The following is an 8,161-nucleotide window of genomic DNA, read 5'->3' on the forward strand; positions in this document are numbered from 1 at the left end:
ATAACCTATAATACATAGGTCTTGATAGCCATAATAAACTCTTGTCAACTGGCTTATGTATGTACTACACCATTGTTTTTGGAGTCCTGGTGTGTGGGTTAATGCGCTGGACTCCAGAGTCACTTTGAACTGCAATATCAGCAGTTCAAGCTCCCCAGCTGCTCCTGGGAAACCCTAGACAGGGTCGCTATGGGTCGGAACCGACTCAACAGCACTTAACAACAACATACCATTATTTTAATGTGAACTTTCCCTACTTAAAAACAACTCTTTGTAAAATAAAAAGTTTGCTATAGAGCAGTATATGTTTTGACTCTTAAGCAGCAGTAGCCAATTTCATGTGTCACGTGTCTCTTAAGTGTTGTAGCATTCTCTGTTTAATTCTTACTAAAATGTTAATGTGAAGTGCATCATGATTCCCAAATGTAGTAAAACCAGCGCTAATGATAACACCAGCAAGAGGCAAAGAAGAAGTATAGATTTGGAAGTAAAGCAAAAGGTTATTAACGCAAAGGTAGAAAATCAGTGAATGCTATTGCTAGTTATTTAGTTAGGCACCTTCGGACATCAGTCAAATCACATAACATCCTATTTTACATAATGTATCGTGAACATTAAGTGATACATGACTGTACTAATAAATTGACAGATTGACTCACATATGCAAGAGCTCTTAGACATGTCCACATAAAAAGAACAAAACTTTAACTTTTAATTTCTGATAGTAGGTGTGTAGAATTAAATGGTTTTCTTGATGCTTCTAACAGCATTTTTAGAAGGTGATAATAGTAGTCCTTACTCTGTGCCAAACAAGGTCAGTATTTCGAATACAACAGCTGTTCATGGGAGAAAGATGAGGCTTTAGCTCCTATAAAGATTTATCATCTCAATTGCTATGAGTTGGAACTGACTCCACGGCATACAATTACCACCACCACCACTAATCTGTGCCAGACACTGTTCTAAGCATTTTATAAATAAAAACACATATAGTACTCACAATAACCCAAATAGGTAAGTATGTCTATCCTATTCTTTCTCTGATTTTGTCTGAGTTTTTCCACAGTATAATTTAATATCAATCATAATTCAAATAGGATTGATTTGAATGGAGGTTACAAAATTGCTGAGGGCTATGATCTCAGAATCACCTTAGGTTTTAATTACCCATAACACACAAAATCAGTTTGTTTTTAATCATTTCTACATGTTAATGAACAGTATATTTGAATTGTGTATATTTTTCTTTTCTTTTACATTTAAGACTAGAAGAACTGCATAATATTCACTCATTTGATGAAGAGTTTTTTGGCAATATACTTACTATCATGAGTTTACAAACATTAGGCACAGTCCTATTTATCCTAGAGAGGTAACATAGTGGTGGTTGTGTGCCATCAAGTCAGTCCCAACTCATAGAGACTCTGTATAGGGTTTCTGAGGCTATAAATCTGTTCAGGAGCAGAAATCCTCATCTTTTTCCCTCGGAGTAGCTGGTGGATTTGAATCGCTGACCTTGTAGTTAGCAGCCCAATGCATAACCTACTACACTACCAGGACTCCTTAATAGTAAGACATTGCTGTTGAGTTTGTTCTGACTCATAGTAACCCTGTATAGAATTTCCAAGGAACAGCTGGTGGGTTTGAATAGCCAATCTTATGCTTACCCTACAGCACCACATCAGTATTCCAGTAAGAAGGTAGATTGTCATTTAAACAGCAGTTGTGCCCGATGCTGTCCAGTGTATGAATTTACTTAGTCCAGCGAGTCCAAGTTTAGCAGCACACTGAATCACCTGGAGAACTTTAAAAGACTCTGATGCCTGTATCTTACACCCAGAGATTTGGATTTAATTGGTCTTGAGTATCGCTTGGGCATCCTGATTCCTGAAAGCTCCTCCAGATTATGCAAATGTACAACTAAAGTTAAAAGCTACTGATTTATACATTCGTGAATATATATATGGAGGTGATAACTACATCTTAACTGCTAAACCACTGAGAATCCTGACTCAGCTAAGTTGATGTAAAACCTTAACTATCACATATGGCTAGAAAAGGCATCTCAAGTAATTCCCTGTACCGTAATATCCCATGGGCACCTAAAGGTCAATGGGCCTAAATGTGAATGCCTATCTGCTTATCAAGCCTGATTCTCTATCTCACTGATTGACAGTGCCATCCATCCAGTCTATCAAGCCAAACATGTGTAAGTCATCCTAGATTCTCTCAATGCATAGCATGTATTGTCACTTAGTGGTTTTCACCTCCAAAATATTTTACTCAGTCCGGATATGGCACTGTAGGATAAAGCACTGGACCACAAGGTTGGTTTGAAACACAAGTTTGGCAGTTCAAACCTACCACTTGCTCCTCAGAAACCCTACATAGGGTCACTAGAGTCTGAACTGGCTCAACAGCACTTAACAACAATAGCCCATATCTTATTAGTTTATTTTCATTTCTAAATAGCTTCTAAATGTGTTCCCTTCTCTCTAGTCTCACTCCTAGAGTCCTCAGTCAGACACTTACTATCTGTCCTTATGTGCTACAGTGGCCTCCTTACTGATAGTTTGCCACCTGCTCTCCCCCATCCAGTCACGATATTTCTAAATCAGTTCTATAATCTGGTCCTTTCTAGCTTAGCTACCAGCTGTTTTGAGGGAGAAAGATGAGGCTTTCTGCTCCAATAAAGATTTACAGCCTTGGAAACCTTATACAGGGTTGCTTTGAGTCAGAACAGACTCCGTAGCGCATAACCATAACCACCACCACGACCAATACACCACAGAAAGGAAAGGGTAGAATTACTTCTAGTATACAAAGAGAGACATAAAACCTGTAAAAAGAGATGTTCATGAAATTAAGTCATATGCACATGTTAGCATGTAGCATGTTATGTGTAAAAATCATCATGGAGGAGGAAAAGGAGGTTAAGAACTAAGGTCCTACAGTAGAAAATGTCAAAAAAATCTTAACATGATAGATGTTGTTGTTAAGTGCCAACAAGTCAATTCCGACTCATAGTGATCCTGTATAGGGTTTCCAAAGAGCTGCTGGTGAGCTTGAAACCACCAACCTTGCGGTTCAAGCCAACCTTGCAGTCCAGTGCATTAACCCAGAGCACCACACCAGGACTCCAGAATGATATGTGGTGGTGGCTGTAGTGTGCCGTGGAGTCAGTTCTGACTCATAGTGATCCTCCATAAGGTTTCCGAGGCTGTAAATCTTTACAGGACCAAAATGCCTCGTCTTTTTCCTGCAGAATGGCTGGTAGTTTCGAACTGCCGAACTTGAGGTTAGCAGCCCAACTGGTAACCACTATGCAACCAGAGCTCATTAGAATGATATCTAAGACCCATTCATATGTTCTTCTCCTGCAGTGCAGTAAATTACTTCATGTGGCTCTTCTACCCATAGTCATTGTTTCTCCCACCAAATTACATTTTTTCTTGATGGGTCTGGGTAAGAGAAGGAAGAAGAGTAAGATGCTGAAAGGATGATATGATTCAGCTGTGAGTGTTAACAGGGTTAATTGTGATTGTAAAAACTTGGAACTCTAACATGGGTATAAAATGAGCCATCGCAGAAGTAGGAGGAGGGGGTGTCACTGCTATCAAGAAGAAGTGCCAGGAATGAAGCATGTCCTTTAGACCCAAGATCCCGACCCATTAAACCTTCTGAACCCAGAATACTGAAGGAGTAACAATAGAATCAAGAGTCCGAACACCAGACAGCAGTGGGCTTCCCAACCCATTGAGCAAGTAAAGCTGAGTGCCTTTGGGCCAGAGGCTCCCTTTTGGAGTGGGGTACCTTCAGGCACTTAACTGGCCAGCTAGGTTGGAGCTAGAGCCAGAGCTGAGCACTTTCAGGTTGAGGCTTATAGCAGGAGTAGAGTACCCTTTGGGCATTTACTGTTGTTAAGTGCCATCAAGTGAGTTTCAACTCATATAGCCACCCTGTATAGGGTTTCTGAGAAGGGGGTGAGTTTTGACCTTGCAGTTCAAATTGACCTTGTGATCCGGTGCTTATACTGCAGCGCCACACCAGAACTTGGGGCATTTATTGTCAGTGCTGGTATGGTGCTATAGGATGAACACTGGACTGCAAACCACAAGGTTGACAGTTCAGACCCACCAGCTGCTCCTCAGAAACCCTGTACAGGGTCTTTGGGAGTTGCAATCAACTTGACAGTACTTACCAACAACAGCAACAGAGCTTTGTAACACTGCTAAAGCAGGGCAGAGACCAAGTTCCTGAGGCTGAAAGGCTAAGGACCAGAGAGAGGCTTGCCTGCTGGCATGATTGAGAAGAAGCTGTCCTGCCTGACAGAACAGTGCCCTAAACTTTTCTAATCCTGAACTGTAACTGTTAGCTTTCCTACTAAACCCCGTAACTGTAAGTATGATGTCTTAGTTCAGTGTAGCCATTGCAATGAAACGTCTAACCAGCTGAGTAGACTGTTGGGGTGAGGGATTATTGGTTTTCAGAATTGGTAAGGACGGTTGGAGGGTAGGAATTGGCCTTGGACTAATGGTGGGGTTTGATTTTTCTTCCCTGCTTATGAAGTCAGTGGAGGTTATATATCTGCCCTCCCTTCCCCTCTAGTCTTCTTACAACTCAAAAACACTGCACTACTAATGTTATTGTTAAGTACCATGGAGGCGGTTCTAGCTCAAAGCGACCCTGTGTAGCGTTTCCAAGAAGCAGCTGGTGAATTTGAACCAACGACCTTGTGGTTCAAACTGATTTTGTGATCTAGTGCATTAACCCACAGCACCACACTTTGACATCACCAAAATATGATAACAACCTTAAGCTTCTATAGCTTTATATGTACATACTTTCTCTGTAACTGGACACCCCATCTCCTATGTAGTGTCAATTCAAGCTTGCCTTCCTCCTCTATTGAGATTTCCTTCACTTGGCACAGTGTATCTTTCTCTTCGTTTTATTTGTGCACAAACATGCATATACATAATTAGCGCTATTACAGGGATCCTTGGCAGTACAATGGTTAAAATGCTTGACTGCTAATTGGAAGGTCAGCAGTTCAAACCAATCAGTGACTGCCAGAAAAGACCAGGTGATTTTTTTTTTTTTTTTAATGCACTTGATTTAGTGAGGATGGGGTGGGTGTAGGCAGAAGTGTGCAGGGGGTCTACAGCACAGTTGGGACTTGTTGTTGTAAAGTACCGTGGAGTCAGTTCTGACTCATAATGACCCTACACAGGGTTTCCAAGGCTGTAAATCTTGACGGGAGCAGACCGCCTGCGGAACCACTGGTAGTTTCGAACTGCCGACCTTGATTGAGGTTAGCAGCCCAATTCGTAACCACTACACTACCAGAGCTCCTTAGTTGGGACTTAGAGAGAGACATTTTAGCAGCTCTGGATTAGAAAATTTAGAGTTGGGATTTCTCTGGTAACTTCTGTTACTCTTCTAGAAGTGAACTTGACTTAGGAGCCCCTGGTGAGGTTGGTTCAGAGACATGATGGGATGGGATATCCCTGAAAGTTCAAGAGGTCCCTTCACAGCAGTGGCAGTGGCAGCAGCTCCATCTTGTTCACAAAAAAAGCAGCTCTCTACATTGGGTCCTCAGAAGACCTGATGATCTTTTCCTGTAAAAGTTACAGCCTAGGAATCCCTGCGGGGGAGTTTAGCCTGGTCATATATGATCGCTTGGAGTCTGAACTGACTCACTGGCAAACATTGTTTTATGTAACTATGTCTAGCTTCCAATTTTTTAGAGCACAGAAAATGTATTCCCATGTGTATTCCTAGCAGAAACACATTATTTGTTGAACAAATAAATGATTGACTGAATAAAAACAAGTCCATGCCCCCCAAAACTCTGAAGGAGACAGACATATGTTTGTTATTATTACACTGTTTTTTAAAAAAATAATCGTCAATGCAGATGATGGCATAACAGAGGTGTGTCTAGAGTGTGGTAGGCAAATAAGAGGAAGATCATTGCAATCTGGGATTCAGGGACAGTTGAGGAGTTACCAAAGTGAGGGGTTATGAGTACAGAGAGTATAAGGCAATTGTTGTTGTTGTGTGCCATGGAGTCAGTTCTGACTCAAAGCGACCCTACACAGGGTTTCTGAGGCTGTAAATCTTTATGGAAGCAGACCGCCTTATCTTTCTCTCACGGAACTGCTGGTAGTTTCGAACTGCTGACCTTGCGGCTCACAGCCCAATTCGTACCAATATGCTACCAGAGCTTCTTGTAAGGCAATTAGGATATGCTAAATATTTCACTGAAGAGCTTACTTAGGTGACGCAGTAATGGGAGATGGTGAAGTCTAGTGCAGGCCTGTGCTTTCTGACTTCAGTGTGCATGGGCTGGTGAGGAAGCCACAACTGGCACAGGAAATGCAAAGAGAGAAGGAACAGCTTTGATTTAGGAAGAGGAAACTACCTTTCTGTTCCTTATACTTATGTAGGTAGTTGATTTATATCTTACTAATCATGAATTTTCATTAAAAATGCTCATCATAAACATCTAGTAACTTTACATTTGTATGCAGACTGATGGAGAAGTGGTCAGTAGAACCAGTTTATCTGATTCTAGCTGTACATTCTCCCTAGAGAAATAAAAATTCATGAGGCACGTTTATTCTGTATCAATACTTTTCTGGATTCGCCAGAATCATTTTTCAAATCGCATTTTAAACTGTTGTTATTGTTAAGTGCTGTTGAGTCAGTTCCAACTCAAGTGACCCTGTATAGGGTTTCCGAGGAGTGATTGGTGAGCTTGAACTGCTGACCTTGAGGTTCAAACTGACTTTGTAGCCCAGCACATTAACCCGCAGCACCACACCAGGACACTGAAGTTGATCTCTATGTGTTTCTAAGTTGCTAAGACCAAAAATTGGAATATGGAATGTAGCCAACTCTATGAAATAAGATTCTTAGTATGACAACTAAATTCATCAAATGTACCTTTTTGAGTATTTGTTGTTGTGAAGTGCCGTCAAGTTGATTCCAACCCATAGCAACCCTGTATAGGGTTTCCAAGGAGCAGCTGGTAAGCTTGAACCACCAACCTTGCAGTTCAAACATCTTTGTAGTCTGGCGCATTAACCCACAGCGCCACACCAGAACTCCTTTTTGAGTATAGCAAGTGATTTCTTATATAATTGTGTGGTCATAATTGAAAGTTTTACTAGGTAATATCACATTCAGATTTTAAAAAATAGAGACATTTCTTTTTGCCTTCCAATTTACAGCTACACAGAGTTGTTGTTGTTGTTAAGTGCCATCGAGTCGGTTCCGACCCATAGCGACCCTGTAACAGGGTTTCCGAGGGTGTAAATCTTTACGGGAGTAGAAAGCCTTATCTTTCTCCCGCGGAGCAGCTGGTAGTTTCGAACCGCTGACCTTATGGTTCACAGCCCGATTCGTAACCACTACGCTACCAGAGCTCCTAGGATTTGAGAATAATAATAAAAAAAAAAAAACATAATATATCTTTTAGAATACTAACTACTTAAACTTGTCTACTAATGCCATTTAGATTTCCTGAATTAAACAAGATATTTCAAAGTGCCAAGCATACACAGTATTGTTAACGAAATGACTCAAGTAAATTTTTTGGTTTAACAAAACCAAACAAAGTAACATAGAAAATTTTTAAAGCAGCATGAAAAAAAAAAAATCCTAGCATTATCTGTTGTTGCTGTTAGGTGCCGTCGGATTGGTTCTGACCCATGCACAGCAGAAGGCAACACGCCTGGTCCTGGTCCATCCTTATCATCATTGCTGGTTTTGAACCCCTTGTTGCAGCATAATCTGAAAGAAAAAAAAAAAATTGTAGTTTTCCACCTCTTGAGCATTCATTTATTTGAGCTGAAATTGTTGCTGCAATAAGTATAGAAATTGAAAATGTTTGTGTTCACTGTGAACAGGCATCATGGGTACAGAATACAAGCATCATAGTTTCACAGTGTGCTAAAAACTCCCAGTGACTTATAAACAGAGGCAGAGTTGTGTAGCGTCCTATTTGGTACTGTAAAAAGAAGCTACCAACAACAGAAAAACATGGCTGAGTCTAGAAGCCTGATGAAAAATATATATTCTGAGCCATCAAAATTGTTAGAATGATATAAATTCATCTTGTGTGAGAACATTTTCTCCATGTAAACTGTCTTTT

Source organism: Chrysochloris asiatica, unplaced genomic scaffold, assembly GCF_000296735.1.
Source record: "Chrysochloris asiatica unplaced genomic scaffold, ChrAsi1.0 scaffold00032, whole genome shotgun sequence".
NCBI classification, from domain to species: Eukaryota; Metazoa; Chordata; class Mammalia; order Afrosoricida; family Chrysochloridae; genus Chrysochloris; species Chrysochloris asiatica.